This window comes from Meriones unguiculatus, chromosome 14 (genome assembly GCF_030254825.1).
Source record: "Meriones unguiculatus strain TT.TT164.6M chromosome 14, Bangor_MerUng_6.1, whole genome shotgun sequence".
Lineage (NCBI taxonomy): Eukaryota > Metazoa > Chordata > Mammalia > Rodentia > Muridae > Meriones > Meriones unguiculatus.
The window spans coordinates 19,566,729-19,572,728 of record NC_083361.1 but is presented as its reverse complement, the minus strand read 5'-3'; the positions used below and the strand labels follow the sequence as shown (position 1 = coordinate 19,572,728).

General features: G+C 54.9%; 1 protein-coding gene across 2 annotated transcripts in view; it reads left to right on the top strand.

The window, feature by feature from the left end:
• The first annotated feature begins 213 nt into the window (after positions 1-213).
• Eef2k (eukaryotic elongation factor 2 kinase) overlaps positions 214-6,000 on the top strand; it is a 57,712-nt gene continuing 51,925 nt past the window's right edge. Inside the window, exon 1 of one of the 2 annotated variants that reach the window (XM_060366917.1) lies at positions 214-520. The gene's annotated coding sequence lies outside the window, so the exon portion shown is untranslated. The remainder of the gene's footprint in view (positions 521-6,000) is intronic. The other variant, XM_021635673.2, reaches the window with a different exon arrangement.

Genomic DNA, 6,000 nt, shown 5'->3' with positions numbered 1-6,000 from the left:
TTCTTCAAAGCAGAAGTCAGAAAACCCAAAGATTTTCTGATAAAGGCGTTTTAGGTTATGTTCAGACGGGATATTCACGCAGCAGAGTAACCGGCTTCCTACCCAGAAGTTCAGGAGGCGATCTACAGGCTGGGGAGCCAGGAGACTAGGCGGCAGCTGCAGGGAGGTGATGGCCACCGGGGGCGGCCACGTGAGCCCTGGCGTGCGCCCTGTGCGTCAGTCCCGCCCCAGCTCCAGCCTCCAGCCCAGCCCCGGCTCTGGACCCAGCCCCCGGCTTCAGCCCCAGCTGCAGCCTCAACTCCGGCCGGATCCCCCGCTCCAGCGCGCGCTCGGCTCCTGAGCTCGGACGTCTCCACGCGCCCCACGGTGGCTGTGGGCCTGGCTCTCCGTCGCCTGCGCTCGTGCCCCGGGATCCTCCACCCGCCCTGCACCCTGGAGCGCCCGGCCGCGAGCCTCTGCCAGCTCCTCGGGATCCTTGCGGCCGTGGGCAGCGGCTGCCGCGCCTGTGCCCCGGCGGAAGGTAGGTGACGCTGTGGTGCGGGGCTGGATGGAGGAGCCGGGCCCGCGCGCCCCGCTGCAGCGGCGCCCCGAAAGGCGACTGGGGCGCTTCTCTGGTTGCCAGGCTCCTCTGGGGCTCAGTGCCTGCGCCTGTAAAGTAAGGGGTGAAAGACGATGGCCAGCGATGGGCGCCGTTCGAGCTGCACCAGGCGGCGCATGCCCGCCTCCACCCGGGTCTCCTCTAAAGTCCAGGAGTCGAACCTATCTGTCCCCCTGCAGCGCCCAAGCAGCATTCCCCTAACGGTGTTCACTACTCCGGAGGCCTGTGCGGGCCTCAGTTCCTGGAACTGTGCAGCATACGCCCTTGCTGCATTGTTGGTTGAGGGAGTTGGGGTGTTGGCAGGCGTTGGAGACATGTGCGCCAAGGGGCTGGGTATTAATATGCAGCTGGTAGCGCGGAGGCGGGGATCTCCCGGGTAAGCCCGGCCAAGGCTGGCTTGTGTCGGCTAGGGGATTGCGGGGAAAACCTGCCCAGCTGCGCCCTGAGCGCGACTGATCGCGTGTGTTGCGGAGGAGTGAGATCTGATTTGGGGATGCTCCCTGGGGCCGTATTTCTGCTTCCACCATCATGGGGCACTCCCTCCCTGGCTTGGGACCACTGAACTAAGAAAGCAGATTTTACCGAGGAGGAAACCGAGGTCTGGAGAAGTTCCCAGACCCCCAGAGGCTAGGTAGGAACGTAAGAGTACATAAACGAGGGTTGTGAGTGCAGGAGTTTAAAATGAAGTTTTGGGAAGACTCAGGAGAGGTGGTAGTTGAGCAGTGTGGAGAAGGAAGCCAGTGGGAGGAGAGGGCTCAGGCCGTGTTCAAACCTCGACCCTAGACACTGCTCTTCACTTTCTCTGCGATGCCAAGAGTTCCTGGGAGAGGAAGGCAGGCAGAAGCTGGAAATGGGGGGCTTCCATTACCGCCTGGGGGGGTGATCCTTTTCTCTTCCAAAGAATGGGGTTCTGCTCCGTTCTTTGGAGGGTTCCTGAGCGTGTTGGCCGTGCCTTTCCTGAATGGCTCCTGCCACACTGTTCCACACACAGGATATTTTCAAACCTTTTATCCTGCCCTGGTCAGAGTCGCCCCAAAAGGCTTGTCTTCCACGGGGTGGGGGCGGGAGGGGGCTGCTGTTAATTTCCACCTGAGAACTGCATGGAGGAACCTGGGGGGTGCCAGCAGGACCAAGCTGTTTCTGGCACCTTCTCTGCTCTGAGTCCTATCATGAAGGAGAAAAACTTCAGGATCAGTGCAAAGAAGCCAAGCAGTAACCCCTGGGCAGACTGATGAAAATAGGAAGGCTTTGGGTGAAGGGGGAGGAGGTGTCCTGTTGAGTCAGCTGCTGAGGAGTCAGTTACCCAGGATCCCAGGGTGCTACAGGGTCTACACCTAGGATGGCCCTGGATTTGCGCCTTAAAGCTTGTGGTGGAGGGTCTGTGTGGGGAGGGGAGCATGGGTGGCTCAGCCATTGAAAGCATTTGACCCTGAAGCAAAAGGCAAAAGAGATGCTAGATCTTGAGGACTAGGTGGCCCTGGCCCCGTATCTGGTGGCTCACCCATGCTTGTGGCATCGTCTGCAGGGATCCAGTGTCCTTCCCCGGCTTCCACAGTCATCTTTGTACACACACACCACACAAATTAAATAAAGACTATTTGACTAAACTCTTGCAGCCCAGGCCTATGTATGGGTGCAGACCACAAGGCTTTGCGGGGAGAAAAGGGTGAGGTACTAGGCGCTAACTCAGTACCGCAGTAAAGCCTTTCACAGGCCGAAGAGTCAGAGGCGAGTGTAGGCTGCGGCACACTCACTTTGGAAAACGTTGCCCGGCTCTGCAGGGCTGGCTGGCTTGCCCCTGATGGCTGGACCACACTGCAGTTTTCATTTCCGAGGTCTGGAGCGAGGCTCCCAATTTGCATTTCTCAGAAGTTCCCAGGAGAGGCTGCTCGCTGGCCGCTGCCGGGTGTCCGGGTTGAGGAACTGCGGACTATGTTAACATTCCCAGCTTTCTGGCTGTGTGACGATAGGTAAGTCACTAAGCCTCTCTGTTCCTCAGCTTTCTCACCTGTAGAATGACAGAAATAGAACCCGCCTCCTGGGAATCAGGGCCAGCTCTGAAGGAGGGGTTATGTCGACAGACGATGGAGGGGTGGATCCCTTGGCCAGGAGACAAACGACAATAGATTGAATAGCAATAGCCTGAGCAGGTGACTGAAGGAAGACACGGGTGTGCTGGAATCCTGTGTCAGGTGAGGGAGGCCCGTGTCCTCCCTGAAGCTCAGAGAAGGTACACACCAGGTGCTCTGTGGTGACATGGAAATGACATCGGCCTGCTCCACGTGTGGAAAGTGAGCGGCTGAATGGGCCTGGACCTGGTGCAAAGTTATTTAGGCCACACTTCATTGGCCTAAATGCCATCACATGCTCTTAGCGAGGTGAAGGAGATGCTGGGAGATACCCGTCTCTGGCTGGGCCGATCAGTTGAGGTGGCTCTAGGCAGCACCGAGCTGGTCCGTGAGGTCAGGAGCACTGGGCTCATTTCTCATTTTCTTTGGAGCAACAACAGAACAGGACTGGGGATGTGGTCCAGTGGAGTGCTTGCCAAACAGGCACGGAGCCCGGAGTTTCGCCCTTTGCACCTCCTAAAACCAAGTGTGGTGGTCCGTGTGCCTAATCCCCAAACTCAGGAGGTAAGAGGCAAGAAAGTCAGACATTCAAGGTCACTGTCCCCAGCCTGTCTATGGAAGAGTGCGAGAGAAAAACAAAAACCAGAGACAGAGCCAGGTGTAATGGCACAGGCCTGTGAGTGATCCCAGCACTCAGGGGAGGCAGAGGCAGGCAGACTTCTGTGAGTTCAAGGCCAGCCTGGTCTACAAAGCAAGTCCAGGAAAAACAAAAAAACAAAAACAAAAAAACAAAAAACAAAACAAAACAAAAAAAAAAACCACAGACAAACCCCTAATTGAAAGCTCAGTGGTAGCACATGCCTCTAATCTCAGCCCAGAGGAGGCAAAGGCAGATGGATCTATGAATTCTAGGTCAGCCTGGTCTTCAGAGTGAGTTCCAGGACAGCCAAGACTACACAGAGAAACCCTGTCTCAGAAAAAAAGAAAAGAAAGCTGAAGAAGATAAGCTGAGCTCTGTACCCCTTCCTTGGCCATGGCTTGGAAGCAGGTTCTGCTGTTAGGAGTAGACCTTGTCCTAAACCACAGACTTATTGGAGCAGGCTGTGACGGCCTGTGCCTGGACCTTCTACCCCTGTGGCACCTTTACTGTGCAGTGGCCCGTTGGTGTGACTCAGACACTTTCCTGCTTTGTTCTGTGGATTTCTGAGTGGGGGAGGGGACAGCACCAGGAATCGGGAAGTGAAGCATCTCAAGTGAGGGTCTCGTTGCTCTCCGGGGCGTTAGCATGCACTGAGGGCTCACAGACAAAGTGATGACTATTGGGAGAAACAGTGTTTTATGTCAAAGTAAAAGGACCAAGATGTCCGCCCTGGCTTCCTCCGTCAGACTGTATGCCTCCTACTTTCCAGACCCAGCATAACTCATCTCCTTGCCCTCACAGCCACAGGTGCTGCTGCTCAGAGTGCCTGACCCACAGGGCCAAACCTGTCTGTCCCCTTCAGCGTCAAGCTCAGCTCTTACCTTCCCCGGGTCATCTCCTCGCCTGTAAATTAGCAGACAGCAGTTACCTGGGGAGACCAGTCCCTCTGCCCCACCATGCCTGGCAGAGAATTGGTGCTGGAAAATACCAGCTCCTATTCCACCCTACTCTCCTCCACTCCCACCCCTATCCCAGCACTTCTTCCTAGGCCCCTTATGACAGTTCTCATTACACCCAGAGGCCCAAAAGAAATAACCCTGCCAAAGATGTTCATGTCCCAACCCTGGGAATCTGTGTGTGTGGGGCCTTATACAGCAAAGGGGACTTCTTAGAGGTGAGTAATGGGGACATTGTCCTGGATTATCTTGCTACATCTCGGGGTCCATTTAAAGAAGAGGTGGCAGTCAGGCATGGTGGCACACACCTTTAGTCCCAGCACTCCGTAGGCAGAGACAAGCAGGTTCCTGAGTTTGAGACCAGCCAGGGCTACAGAGAAAAACCCTATCTTGAAAAACAAACAAACAAATAGGAGGTGAAAGGGTAGAGAAGGGAAGAGACTAAGAAAGCAGGAACTCTAGACAGAAATACTTAGGGTTAGGGGTTATCTCATGTGAGAGGGCTTGCCTGGCACCTACCAGGCTCAGCACTGGGAGAGAAGGGAGGAGAGGGAAGAAGGATGGGGAGATAAGAAAGCAAGCAGGCACAGATACTTGAAGACTCTGGCTTCTGGCTCTGAAGGAGGAGCCCGCAGAACTTCTGCCTCCAGAATTGTAAGACAAGAGCTTGGGTCATTATATCAGCAGCAACCAGGAGCTCATGTAACTGGAACAGGCTCCAGCCTTCGGCCATTCCGCTCCCTCCTGACTCATGGCAACACCTGGAGTCAGTTTTAGTCCTCCTGGTCCAAGTGCATCTGACAGATAGTAGGTAGAGACCACTGGTGCTGCTAAGTGTTTGATATCCCACAGGACCTGTTCCCCTGTAGGTAAGAATTGTACTGGCTTGGCTGGGCAGTGATGGCACACACCTTTACTCTCAGCACTTGGGAGGCAGAGGCAGGTGGATCTCTGTGAGTTCAAGGCCAACCTGGGCTACAGAGTAAGTTCCAGGACAGCCAGGGCTACATGAAGAAAACCCTGTCTCAGAAACAAAACAAAAAGTGTCAGCTCATTGTCCACAGCACAGAGACAGAGAAACCATGCTCAGTGGGGAAGAGAGCTTGCTGTGTAAGCATGAGGGTCCAGGTTCAAATCCCAGTCCCTACACAAAAAGCCAGGCATGACAAGAGAATTCCTAGGGCTTGCTGGCTGCCAGCCTGGCTTCACCCTCAATGAGTGACCCCATCTCAAAGGAATAAGGTCTTCCCTGACCCTCCTCTCTTTGGAAACAACTCTCCACTCGGACATCAGCTTCCTGGCTAGCAGGAACAGCAACCTGCCTGGAAGGACAGGAGGGGCCAAGTCAACCTCCATTTCTGCCGAAATACAAATACTGCAACCTGGACTCTGTTCATCAAATCTGTCATTATGCAAGAGCTCTTTGTTTTAAAATCAGCAAATGACATTTTAGAGTACAGAGCAGAAAAGGTCGTCGTTATGTCTCCAATGATCAGCATGCCCAAGGAGGCTTTGGATTCTATCGCTTAATCACCTGCTCGGACTGCTTTGGCATGTCCAGGACACAGTGTACTCCTGGCTAGTCGCACTAAGGATACAGCATGCCTCGCTTCTCACGGTGCAGTACGTGTTTACACAGCCCACTTCGTGGCCAGGCCGTGTGAATATTCACACAGGAAGAATGGTGTCTCACTCCTCCAACCACACCTCGGGGCCCCAAGCCTGGCACAAACCATC